The sequence below is a fragment of the Rhinopithecus roxellana genome, chromosome 14 (assembly GCF_007565055.1).
Source record: "Rhinopithecus roxellana isolate Shanxi Qingling chromosome 14, ASM756505v1, whole genome shotgun sequence".
In the NCBI taxonomy this organism is placed as follows: Eukaryota; Metazoa; Chordata; class Mammalia; order Primates; family Cercopithecidae; genus Rhinopithecus; species Rhinopithecus roxellana.
The window spans coordinates 1,890,883-1,905,349 of record NC_044562.1 but is presented as its reverse complement, the minus strand read 5'-3'; the positions used below and the strand labels follow the sequence as shown (position 1 = coordinate 1,905,349).

Genomic DNA, 14,467 nt, shown 5'->3' with positions numbered 1-14,467 from the left:
ACTCAATAATCTCAGAAACTACTTGACTTAGAGCTCTAATCTTAGACAGTCACTGAACTCATCTTCTAATGACGACTTTCACTTCAAGAGCCCTTCATTTATTAGGCCCTTTCTGGTTCAGAAATTCTCTGATTCTGTAACTCTTGTATTACTACATCTCTAAATTCAGCAGGTATAACTGCCGCTACTGAATACGTATTTAAAAGAAGGCGGGGAGCGGAGCAAGATGGCCGAATAAGAACAGCTCCAGTCTCCAGCTCCCAGCACGAGCGACACAGAAGACAGGTGATTTCTGCATTTTCAACTGAGGTACTGGGGTCATCTCACTAGGGAGTGCTGGACAATCGGTGCTGCTCAGCTGCTGCAGCCCGACCAGCAAGAGCTGAAGCAGGGCGAGGACATGCAAGGGGAAAGGGAATCCCTTTTCCTGGCCAGGGGAACTGAAACACACAAAAGTTACCTGGAAAATCGGGTAACTCCCATCCCAATACTGCGCTTTACCAAGGGTCTTAGCAAACAGGCACACCAGGAGATTATATCCCACACCTGGCCGGGAGGGTTTCACGCCCACGGAGCCTCCCTCATTGCTAGCACAGCAGTCTGTGATCTAATAGCAAGGCAGCAGCGAGGCTGGGGGAGGGGCGCCCACCATTGCTGAGGCTTAAGTAGGTAAACAAAGCCGCTGGGAAGCTACAACTGGGTGGAGCTCACAGCAGCTCAAGGAGGCCTGCCTGTCTCTGTAGACTCCACCTCTAGGGACAGAGCACAGCTAAACAACAACAACAACAAAAAAAGCAGCAGAAATCTCTCCGGATACAAATGACTCTGTCTGACAGCTTTGAAGAGAGCAGTGGATCTCCCAACACGGAGGTTGAGATTTGAGAACCGACAGACTGCCTGCTCAAGTGGGTCCCTGACCCCTGAGTAGCCTAACTGGGAGACATCCCCCACTAGGGGCAGTCTGACACCCCACACCTCACACGGTGGAATACACCCCTGAGAGGAAGCTTCCAAAGCAAGAATCAGACAGGTACACTCGCTGTTCAGCAATATTCTATCATCTGCAGCCTCTGCTGCTAATACCCAGGCAAAGAGGGTCTGGAGTGGACCTCAAGCAATCTCGAACAGACCTACAGCTGAGGGTCCTGTTAGAAGGAAAACTAACAAACAGGAAGGACACCCACATGAAAACCCCATCAGTACGTCACCATCATCAAAGACCACAGGCAGATAAAACCACAAAGATGGGGAAAAAGCAGGGCAGAAAAGCTGGAAATTCAAAAAATAAGAGCGCATCTGCCCCTCCAAAGGAACGCAGCTCATCACCAGCAACGGATCAAAGCTGGATGGAGAATGACTTTGACGAGATGAGAGAAGAAGGCTTCAGTCCATCAAACTTCTCAGAGCTAAAGGAGGAATTACATACCCAGCGCAAAGAAACTAAGAATCTTGAAAAAAGAGTGCAAGAATTGATAACTACAATAATTAATGCAGAGAAGGCCATAAACGAGCTGACAAGAGATGAAAACCATGGCACGTGAAATACGTGACAAATGCACAAGATTCAATAACTGACTCGATCAACTGGAAGAAAGAGTATCAGCGATTGAGGATCAAATGAATGAAATGAAGTGAGAAGAGAAATCTAAAGAAAAAAGAAGAAAAAGAAATGAACAAAGCCTGCAAGAAGTATGGGATTAAGTGAAAAGACCAAATCTACGTCTGATTGGGGTGCCTGAAAGTGAGGGGGAAAATGGAACCAAGTTGGAAAACACTCTTCAGGATATCATCCAGGAGAACTTCCCCAACCTAGTAGGGCAGGCCAACATTCAAATTCAGGATTTACAGGGAACGCCACAAAGATACTCCTGGAGAAGAGCAACTCTAAGACACATAATTGCCAGATTCACAAAGTTGAAATGAAGGAAAAAATCTTAAGGGCAGCCAGAGAGAAAGGTCGGGTTACCCACAAAGGGAAGCCCATTGGACTAACAGCAGATCTCTCGGCAGAAACTCTACAAGCCAGGAGAGAGTGGGGGCCAATATTCAACATTCTTAAAGAAAAGAATTTTAAACCCAGAATTTCATATCCAGCCAAACTAAGTTTCATCAGTGAAGGAGAAATAAAATCCTTTACAGATAAGCAAATGCTTAGAGATTTTGTGACCACCAGGCACACCTTACAAGAGACCCTGAAGGAAGCACTAAACATGGAAAGGAACAACCGGTACCAGCCATTGCAAAAACATGCCAAAATGTAAAGACCATCGAGGCTAGGAAGAAACTGCATCAACTAATGAGCAAAATAACCAGTTAATATCATAATGGCAGGATCAAATTCACACATAACAAAATTAACCTTAAACGTAAATGGACTAAATGGTCCAATTAAAAGACACAGACTGGCAAACTGGATAAAGAGTCAAGACCCATCAGTTTGCTGTATTCAGGAGACCCATCTCACATGCAGAGACATACATAGGCTCAAAATAAAGGGATGGAGGAAGATCTACCAAGAACATGGAGAACAAAAAAAAAGCAGGGCTTGCAATACTAGTCTCTGATAAAACAGACTTTAAACCATCAAAGATCAAAAGAGACAAAGAAGGACATTAGATAATGGTTAAGGGATCAATTCAACAGGAAGAGCTAACTATCCTAAATATATATGCACCCAATACAGGAGCACCCAGATTCATAAAGCAAGTCCTTAGAGACTTACAAAGAGACTTAGACTCCCATACAGTAATAATGGGAGACTTCAACACCCCACTGTCAACATTAGACAGATCAATGAGACAGAAAGTTAACAAGGACATCTAGGAATTGAACTCATCTCTGCAGCAAGCAGACCTAATAGACATCTACAGAACTCTCCACCCCAAATCAACAGAATATACATTCTTCTCAGCACCACATCACACTTATTCCAAAAGTGACCACATAATTGGAAGTAAAGCACTCCTCAGCAAATGTACAAGAACAGAAATTATAACAAACTGTCTCTCAGACCACAGTGCAATCAAAATAGGACTCAGGACTAAGAAACTCAATCAAAACCGCTCAACTACATGGAAACTGAATAACCTGCTCCTGAATGACTACTGGGTACATAACGAAATGAAGGAAGAAATAAAGATGTTCTTTGAAACCAATGAGAACAAAGATACAACATACCAGAATCTCTGGGACACATTTAAAGCAGTGTGTAGAGGGAAATTTATAGCACTAAATGCCCATAAGAGAAAGCTGGAAAGATCTAAAATTGACACTCTAACATCACAATTAAAAGAATTAGAGAAGCAAGAGCAAACACATTCAAAAGCTAGCAGAAGGCAAGAAATAACTAAGATCAGAGCAGAACTGAAGGAGATAGAGACACAAAAAACCCTCCAAAAAATCAATGAATCCAAGAGTTGGTTTTTTGAAAAGATCAACAAAATTGATAGACCACTAGTAAAACTAATAAAGAAGAAAAGAGAGAAGAATCAAATAGACGCAATAAAAAATGATAAAGGAGATATCACCACCGACCCCACAGAAATACAAACTACCATCAGAGAATACTATAAACACCTCTAGGCAAATAAACTAGAAAATCTAGAAGAAATGGATAATTTCCTGGACACTTACACTCTCCCAAGACTAAACCAGGGAGAAGCTGAATCCCTGAATAGACCAATAGCAGGCTCTGAAATTCAGGCAATAATTAATAGCCTACCAACCAAAAAAAGTCCAGGACCAGATGGATTCACAGCTGAATTCTACCGGAGGTACAAGGAGAAGCTGGTACCATTCCTTCTGAAACTATTCCAATCAATAGAAAAAGAGGGAATCCTCCCTAACTCATTTTATGAGGCCAACATCATCCTGATACCAAAGCCTGGCAGAAACACAACAAAAAAAGAGAATTTTAGACCAATATCCCTGATGAACATTGATGCAAAAATCCTCAATAAAATACTGGCAAACCGGATTCAGCAGCACATCAAAAAGCTTATCCACCATGATCAAGTGGGCTTCATCCCTGGGATGCAAGGCTGGTTCAACATACGCAAATCAATAAACGTAATCCAGCATATAAACAGAACCAAAGACAAAAACCACATGATTATCTCAATAGATGCAGAAAAGGCCTTTGACAAAATTCAACAGCCCTTCATGCTAAAAACACTCAATAAATTCGGTACTGATGGAATGTACCTCAAAATAATAAGAGCTATTTATGACAAACGCACAGCCAATATCACACTGAATGGGCAAAAACTGAAAAATTCCCTTTGAAAACTGGCAAAAGACAGGGGTGCCCTCTCTCACCACTCCTATTCAACATAGTGTTGGAAATTTTGGCTAGGGCAATCAGGCAAGAGAAATAAATCAAGGGTATTCAGTTAGGAAAAGAAGAAGTCAAATTGTCCCTGTTTGCAGATGACATGATTATATATTTAGAAAACCCCATTGTCTCAGCCCAAAATCTCCTTAAGCTGATAAGAAACTTCAGCAAAGTCTCAGGATACAAAATTAATGTGCAAAAAAGCATTCTTATACACTAGTAACAGACAAACAGAGAGCCAAATCAGGAATGAACTTCCATTCACAATTGCTTCAAAGAGAATAAAATACCTAGGAATCCAACTTACAAGGGATGTAAAGGACCTCCTCAAGGAGAACTACAAACCACTGCTCAGTGAAATCAAAGAGGACACAAACAAATGGAAGAACATACCATGCTCATGGATAGGAAGAATCAATATCGTGAAAATGGCCATACTGCCCAAGGTTATTTACAGATTCAATGCCATCCCCATCAAGCAACCAATGACTTTCTTCACAGAATTTGAAAAAACGGCTTTAAAGTTCATATGGAACCAAAAAAGAGCCCACAATGCCAAGACAATCCTAAGTCAAAAGAACAAAGCTGGAGGCATCACGCTACCTGACTTCAAACTATACTACAAGGCTACAGTAACCAAAACAGCATGGTACTGGTACCAAAACAGAGGTACAGACCAATGGAACAGAACAGAGTCCTCAGAAATAATACCACACATCTACAGCCATCTCTGATCTTTGACAAACCTGACAAAAACAAGAAATGGGGAAAGGATTCCCTATTTAATAAATGGTGCTGGGAAAATTGGCTAGCCATAAGTAGAAAGCTGAAACTGGATCCTTTCCTTACTCCTTATATGAAAATTAATTCAAGATGGATTAGAGACTTAAATGTTAGACCTAATACCATAAAAACCCTAGAAGAAAACCTAGGTAATACCATTCGGGACATAGGCATGGGCAAGGACTTCATGTCTAAAACACCAAAAGCAATGGCAACAAAAGCCAAAATTGACAAATGGAATTTAATTAAACTAAAGAGCTTCTGCACAGCAAAAGAAACTACCATCAGAGTGAACAGGCAGCCTACAGAATGGGAGAAAATTTTTGTAATCTACTCATCTGACAAAGGGCTAATATCCAGAACCTACAAAGAACTCGAACAAATTTACAAGAAAAAAACAAACAACCCCATCAAAAAGTGGGCAAAGGATATGAACAGACATTTCTCAAAAGACAACATTCATACAGCCAATAGACACATGAAAAAATGCTCATCATCACTGGCCATAAGAGAAATGCAAGTCAAAACCACAATGACATACTATCTCACACCAGTTAGAATGGCAATCATTCAAAAGTCAGGAAACAACAGGTGCTGGAGAGGATGTGGAGAAATAGGAATACTTTTACACTGTTGGTGGGATTGTAAACTAGTTCAACCATTATGGAAAACAGTATGGCGATTCCTCAAGGATCTAGAACTAGAAGTACCATATGACCCAGCCATCCCATTACTGGGTATATACCTAAAGGATTATAAATCATGCTGCTATAAAGACACATGCACACGTATGTTTACCGTGGCACTATTCACAATAGCAAAGACTTAGAATCAACCCAAATGTCCATCAGTGACAGACTGGATTAAGAAAATGTGGCACATATACACCATGGAATACTATGCAGCCATAAAAAAGGATGAGTTTGTGTCCTTTGTAGGGACATGGATGCAGCTGGAAACCATCATTCTCAGCAAACTATCACAAGAACAGAAAACCAAACACCGCATGTTCTCACTCATAGGTGGGAACTGAACAATGAGATCACTTGGACTCGGGAAGGGGAACATCACACACCGGGGCCTATCATGGGGAGGGGGGAGGGGGGAGGGATTGCACTGGGAGTTATACCTGATGTAAATGACGAGCTGATGGGTGCTGACAAGTTGATGGGTACAGCACACCAACATGGCACAAGTATACATATGTAACAAACCTGCACGTTATGCACATGTACCCTAGAACTTAAAGTATAATAATAATAAAAAAAAGACACTAAAAAAAAAAAAAAGAAGGCATATCAGCCACATGCAAATCTCTATTTTCTAGTGTTAAAAACTTGATGATGCAATTTCTTGAGACACTACACATACTTTGATCACTTCCCCACACTTGCCAATATATCACCCCCAAAGGAACACCAAAACAATGTGGTAAAGTTGTATGTGTGTGAACCAATAAGATTTCTACAACTTTTCTTTAGACAAGCAACCTAGTAAGAGAGATAAAGTAGCAATAATGGGGTTAATAAAGACATGATAAAATTTCATCACACAGAATTCACTATCAAGCAATTTTTCATTTTAATATAATTTTTGTTATGTGCTCAGTGAAATAAAAAGATATCTATGAACATAAAATCTCTCATATACATCTCAAATTATATGTTATTTCCTGTAAGACATAAGGGAAAAACATCATTCCATGCACAAATGCTATATTGCTTAAAAAATATTCCAGATGTTTGAATTTTCCTTTATGACTTAAGTAAATATCACTCATTATATAGCATATTGCTTTTCTTAATAATGTTGTTCCACAAAATTATTAGTCTCAATGACTCAATGATGTTCTTCACTAATGAAACTACACTTCACTTTGTTCAAAGTAATGGCCACTTAAATTGCATTTCAAAGTAAAAAGGCTTCTTTTTGATGTCTAAATTTTCCAATGAGCATTTGGGAGGATGGGGGAACATATCTATATATTATATGAGCGGGGGGGTGGGGGCTGTGTGTGTGTATTTCATTTAAATGCAAAATAAGAATCAGTGGTCCTCAGGAGGAAAAGGCATGAATCCTAGGATCAAGGACATACACGTTTGAACCTCAGCTCTGTCTCTTCCAAGCTGTATGACCTTGGACAAGTTACCTAACTTTGTAGGACCCAGTCTCATCATCTCCAAAATAGAGACAACAGTACTAACCTCAGACGTGTGTTAAGATAAAATTAGAAAATGCATGTGAAGCACAGTAGACTACAAACAGCAAGAAGGTATTTAGCCCATCTCACCATTAGTATAAATCACTTTACTTAAGGAGAAAGAATCTCTTCAAATTTTCTACCATTTTAAGTTCAGTAATTTTCAGTCGTGGTCTCCTACCCACCAAGAATAGATGAGGAAAGTGGATATACATATGCGTTTGAAATTGCAGTGGGTGTTTACCCATTCCTCGTCAGTAGCTTGCATTTTAAACATGAATTTGAGAGCCCTGCAGGTTTTGTGAGTAAGAGGTAAGCTCAGAGTCCCAGCTATGCAGAGTTCATGGTCCACTGGAGACTTCTGTTCTAATAAGGCAGTGTTCAACAAGTTCACAGACACCCTCTAGGTTCAACAAGTGGTAGCCATTAATCCTTCAAATGACAGAAATTTCTAGAAAGTAACTGAAAAGAATAAAAGGCAATTTTGAAAATTATACCAAGGGTTTCAAGACAGAATATAAGCAGTTTCACATTAATTTGCTTACCTGATTACATCGTAGATATCTACTATCTTGCTTTATTTCCTCTGACCTACTCATGCTAAAGTGTATTAAATATATGCCCTGTATGTACTTAAAAGGTCTCTAAAGGCTCTTGTAAAAATGACCTATTTCCCCAAGTGATGAAATGTGATATAAACCACTCTAAAGAATATCTCAGTCATCTAACCTCAAAGAAAGCAATATCAATATTGGAAAAGAAAACTGCTTTCTGATTCTTCATCATCTTGTCCTTTTCCATGATTAATCTAAAGTACATATCATGATGTTTCTTAAGGGCCTGGTTCACAAGTTATCTGCAAATTATCAGCAGCCACTGTGGAGGCAGTACATGTAGGTGCTGCTGTAGATTCAAGACGCTCAGTAGGCAGAACTGAACACTAAGCATGTGGGAGGCTGAAAAATAGAAAAGGGGAAAAAAATATTATAGCTATAGTAGATTTCCACCCTTCTGACAGTTCAGTAAGAAGAGTGAAATGTACAGGTTTGAACTAGCATTTACGTGAACATTTTTTCCATTGGCCAATGGGTGTGCCTGCATTTGGGGTGTTTTTCTAGGGAAAATAACTATGTCCTACCATCTCTGAAAACTATACTTAGTGGCTTTGATTCATGGAAATTTGTTCTGCTTGTTTTGTGGAGACAGACATATCCTGGCAGTTCCCCTACTTACTTCTATTGCAACTTTTGCAGCAAGATGAAAATGCGTTCTTCCCTATGGTCTTCTTGAAGCACAACCTGGAAGAAAGACGATTCCCATTAGATACAAGTAAATGGGGGGAAGCTGGTTTTTAAATATATGATTCAAACCAAATGGCATATAGCACATTAAAGAACAGTTCAAATACTCTGGCTAAGCTTGAGTTTTGTTTTAGAAAACTGCTTGAAACAAATAAGCATGAGTTTGAAAAAAGAATAAGAAAAAAAAAAAACACTTCGCTGCTATGGTGGAATTTGCTAAAATACAAAGGGAATACACTATTTGCCCATTTCAGCAATAGTCAGAGAAAGCTACAAGTGGTCACCTTGATACCGCAGATGTTCACAAGCATGTAGGGTGAATACAGACATTTTTGCACCACTAGCAAAGGCTACTAAGGAGTACCTGGAACCAGTAATAGGGCCTCACTGTTTAAGGTGCTAACTCCAAACCAAGGACAGCATTTCCTTTATAGGAGGAGGCTGTGGCCAGATGTTTGCCAGAAGATGGCAGAGAGCTAAAAGTCTCCTATTGGTGCCTGAGTTTATGAGCCTGTTAAAGCATTGTCCCAAGTACCATCAGAAACCTTAAATTATGAAACATTTAAACTGATTAAGAATACCAGAATGAGGCTGGGTGCGGTGGTTCATGCCTGTAATCCCAGCACTGTGGGAGGTCAAGGCAGATGGATCACCTGAGGTCAGGAGTTTGAAACCAGATTGGCCAACATGGTGAAAGCCTGTCTCTACGAAAAATACAAAATTAGCCAGATATGGTGATGCATGCCTGCAATCCCAGCTACTTGGGAGGCTGAAGCAGGAGAACTGCTTGAACCCGGGAGGCAGAGGTTGCAGTGAGCCGAGATAGCACAACTGCACTCCAGTCTGAGCAACAAGAGCGAAACTCTATCTCAAAACAACAACAACAACGAAAGAATACGTGAATTAGGGATGTGGCACTTGAAAAGGAAGAAACAACAAAAAACTTAGTTTGGAAAACAAATACCAAACAGAAAACCCATGTCCTTTTTGCATGGCACTCAGAATAGTATTATACGATATTAAGAAAGAGTAAATGGCCGCTCCATGCTTGCTCCCTAAAAGAGCATATAAAATATTTCAGATAAATGTTATCAATTTTTAAGTTTTTCTGCTTAAATAAGCTTTAAAGAAAAACTCACTTCTTCAGCACAATTTATTCCCCAATGACACCAGATGAATGAAAACCTACTATACTGTTAAAGCTTTTTGAAAGTTTAATTCATTATCGATACTATGATTTAATGATACATAGCTAAATGCTAAACATCAAATTTGCCAATATAAAATAAGTCAAAGTGATAGCTGTGACATAAATATTTTATACCATTTCAAATTCTATTTAAGATCATCAGAAGTCAAAATGATCTATTTAAGAATTGTCTACCCTTCTGAAAATGTATATTTATAATTGAAAGGGGATACAATGTGAAAATATCAATAGTATTTCATACAAATATTTTGACCAAAATGAAAAATCACCATTAGCATCATCCCAATTAAAAACTAATAATGCATTGATAAGATCACAGAGAACAAAAGTAGCCTGAAACCAGTGCTGTGAGTATTTTTAAATTTTTATTAAAACTTTTTGTCATTGTACCTGCAATTATTTTAGGCTTGACCCAATTTCTTTATTCCCTAAGCCATGATCATTTTCAAGGTGAACTACATTTTTGTCTACCTCCTTTAGCACTTAGAACTGCTGTGGTAGTTGAAATGTTTTTAACAGTATAGACAGTAAAAATCTGCAATATGCTATTGATTTACTGAAAAGTATATGCTAAATATATCATGTCAATTAAAAAAATAAATTTCAGTCACACTGAAACCTGTAATTAGCCTTCATATGACGTCAATTTAGTTACTATAATATTCAAATCATTTTCCAACCAAACACCCGGTAATAATTTTAAATCAGAGGAATTGTTGTATTAATATATTCCATAGACACCTTTCTGTTATTAGTTGTAGGAAGGTACAGTTTCAGTGATGATGGTTTTAACAGTTTTGATCCCACACACATGAGAAATTGATTCCACAGGCTAATCCACATATGGCTTGATACCTTAAAACTTCAATCAACTGTTGAAAATATAGTTTTGATTTACCTATATGCAATATTTGGAAACTTAAGCTTGTTAAAAAAAAAAAAAAAAAAAAAAAAACAGTGAGCTTAAACACTAAATGGCTTAATTTAGGGAAAGTGAAACTTGAGCAGTATTTCTCAGTAGGTCATCAGAAGTTTACCTGGTATTTTCTTACTGACCCTTTCTCTCCCTTCCTTTCTACACCTCCACCCACCAACACACCCAGGTTCTATTTAAAAAGCAACCAATAACCCAGCAGAGTAAAATAGGGTAGTGGTGAGAAAAGTTAGTATTACCTTCCAGCCCACTCATTTATTTTAATGATTCATCACGGAAACCCCAAGTTGTTAAAATATACCTGAAATCTCATTAAATAGTAAAAATAAGCATGAAAAGATTTTTGCTTTAAAACATGTCACCAGTGATTCCCCTAACAGAAATCTATTAAGAGTGTGAAGTAAAAATACGTTTTGCTAAAAAACTTTCCTCAAAGTAATGTACTACAATCAATTATCATATGGGGAAAAAAGAGACAAGATAAACAGATTCTACTAAAACATTACTTTTTTAAATTCTTCTATAAAAATCAGGCATAGCAAATTCATCTTAACCTGTAAAACCTGAACATAATCTCTGAAAACTGAAATATAATCTGGTATCAAATGCAAAGTAATAATTTTGCAGTCATAAAACTCTATGCACTGAAAATATTCTACATAAATGTAAAAAAGTTTGGCTAATATAAAAGAATCTGCTTCCGGAGCATTAGTCTGAACTGCAGATAACGAACACTTGATGGATACTGATCATTATTCCATTATTTGGTTAGGGGACATACAGTCTAACATTTATGTTGTAGTTGTGTACTACCATATGTACTTAAATAGCAACATTTTGTTTTAATCCTGGGTTCAAATTGACAAAGATGTGGTAAGCTAATAATATATACCCCACTCAATGCTATGGATACGCTAATCTCTTCAACTCTTAACTTTTGTGTCTTGCTGTAGAGACTAAGAACTGAGAATTCATGCATCAAAACAAAGATTTCGTAGGAAAACTCATACGCCATATTTTCTGTGAGAAAATTTAAAGCTATTTTCAAACGTGCTTTTCCAATTATATGAGTTGCAATGATCTTTTAAATACATGCTCTTTGCAAAGTTAGCATCTTATATGTATTTGTGACTTTAATTTTCCCTGAAAAACATTTCTTTTTTTTCTGTTGGTTTGGAATTTAACTTTCTGCTTAAAAGTATCAGTCATGGCCGGGTACAGTGGCTCATGCCTATAATCCTAGCACTTTGGGAGGTCGGGGTGGGAGGATTGCTTGAACCCAGGAATTTGAGACCAGCCTGGGCTGTTGTGAGACTCCATCTCTACAAAAAATTTAAAAAATTAGCTGAGCCTAGTGGTGTGTGCCTATATTCCTAGCTTCTCCAGAGGCTAAGGCAAGAGAATCACTTGAGCCCAGGAGTTTGAGGTTACAGTGACCCATGACTGTGCTACTGTACTCCAGCCTGAGTGACAGAGCGAGGTCCTATCTTTATTTAAAATATATATATGTCACTTATTCCAGGACTTGAATTAATAAAGTGTCTTGGTTAAAACTCACATGCATCAAATGCAAACTCAGCAAATAGTTACTGAGTACTTACCATGTACTAAGCACATCATGTACTTGTTTTCAAATATGCACAATTTCTACAAAAAACTAGATAAGCATATATTAAAAATTCAATATATTATTGTAAGGTTATATTCCACATTATATAACAAAATTACAAGATTTTTGTTTGTGTGAGAAGTTGAGTGGTTTAATTCCACTGACAAATAAAATATTAACCCTCTTTCAATTTTTTAATGCTATTAATTCCATGAATAATTTCAAACTATAAAAGCAGCAATGAATTCGTTCTACTGAATACTATAAATATTTTTAATTTGCCAACAGTCACAAATATGGCAGCATATTTATGAATCAACAGAAAGTTTTACACCAGAAAATCATCTCACCACTCATTTAAAGTATCGCATTACCCTTTTAACTAGGTCTCCATGCTACCATACAATCTTGTTGCCACCACACCATTCTCCTTAAGCTAATCACAAATAATCTTTCCAAAATGGAAATGTGACCATAAAATGACATGCTCAAAAACCTTAAATCACCTAAGGGTAAAATCCAAGGCACTACACATGGCAATTAAGACTCATTTCCTGGCCCTTCCTTTCTCTTCACTACAGCCACATTTGGCCTTCTCCCACTTCAATCCCTTTTCTCCAACTTCCCCAGACTCTACTTTGTAGCAAATACCAAACACCCACACTCCTGGAGCTGTTTTAGACTCTTAAAACTTCACACTTTTATCTCACCTCCATCAGCCTTCTCTCTCTGTTCAACTAATGAACTTTTGTTAAAATTTCTGCTCATGAATCACCATTTCTGTGAAGGCTTTCGCTGAACTCCTCCTAAACACGACTTCCTTTATACTCTGTAAAGCAGAATTATAATTGTTTCACTGTAGTCACTCACATGTTCTGCTTCTCCATGGGGCTGTGAAAATCTGAAAACTGGGCGCTGTGCCGTTATTTTCCTGAAAGCTGTCTCAGAACCCGACACACAGTAGACAAACTAGGTTTTTCTGGAGCTGAAGTGAAAATCTGGCGGACACAGAAAGTTGCTTTCTTCTGCCTTGAAAGTGACACTGGCTTCACTTAACACAGGTTCTGAGCAACAAGTGTCAGGCAGCACTGTACTTGATACTAATGATTTCCCATTATTCCTGAAGTCTAAACTAAAGCAGCAAGTATATCTGGACACATTTTATTATGTTCTCTTTCAAATACTGATTCTGCATTGTTGACAGAAGCAGAATTTATAGGAAATAATAAAATTTTTCATATAGGTATGTGTTTATTTTAACCTACCAATACAAGAGAAGTAACACTGATTAACGAGATGGGAGAAACAGAATAAGCAATTGAATTCTAGGCCAAAGTGAGTTTTATGGCCTAAGAGAATATTCTTAAACTTCATAAATTTTGAAAATCACCTGCAGTTTCTTATTCTGTTTGATCTACTATCATCCTAGTTTAATCTGAGAAGTGGAAGTAGGATGAGAAGCCAATTCCCTCACCATCAATCTAGAGAGCCCATTCCACCTTTAGTAATTAGGCTTTTATTTAACAGAGAAGAAAAAAAGGCATTTTAAAATACTTTCTGCTAACAATTATTCTTTTTATAAAAGTTTGACAAGATGAATAATGTATTTCCTTCTCAAAAATGGCATTTCTCCAGAAGCCTTCCACCTTCTTGAAATGGGCTGTAAACCAGCTCAGTGGGAGAAAACTAGGTTCCCTGATCCATTCGGATATGAATACCCAAGCAGAGAAGTCAAGGTGTGTTCAGAATAATAGGTGAAAGGAAGGCTGATACCATTGTTGAGCCACTTTTCTTTTACAGAATACAAAATATAAAGAATATCAGCAGCAAAGAGTAAGTGACAGCAAGACTAAAACCCAGGTCTTCCAACTCCATATTCACATGGCATTCCATTGTACTTCACTGCAGGCACAGGATACAACATAAGTAAAAGAAACCTCCATTTTTCAGTCTTTGAGTTTTAGGATTAAATAAAAGTGTTTAATAATTATTAATATTTAAATGATATATATATATAACACTATATGTTTTATATGCTTGTGGAATATAAATGTCACTATAAATTAATATATTAATCACATACAATATTTAATAATG

The 14,467-nt window shown here is 37.8% G+C and overlaps 1 protein-coding gene across 6 annotated transcripts in view; it reads right to left on the bottom strand.

Moving 5' to 3' along the window:
• Positions 1 to 14,467, bottom strand: part of GTDC1 (glycosyltransferase like domain containing 1) — a 388,102-nt gene that overhangs the window by 260,531 nt on the left and 113,104 nt on the right. For 5 of the 6 annotated variants that reach the window (XM_030916918.1, XM_030916919.1, XM_030916923.1 and 2 more), the window contains one exon: positions 8,550 to 8,614. The gene's annotated coding sequence lies outside the window, so the exon portion shown is untranslated. Of the gene's footprint in view, positions 1 to 8,549; positions 8,618 to 14,467 lie in introns of those variants that run through there. The other variant, XM_030916921.1, reaches the window with a different exon arrangement.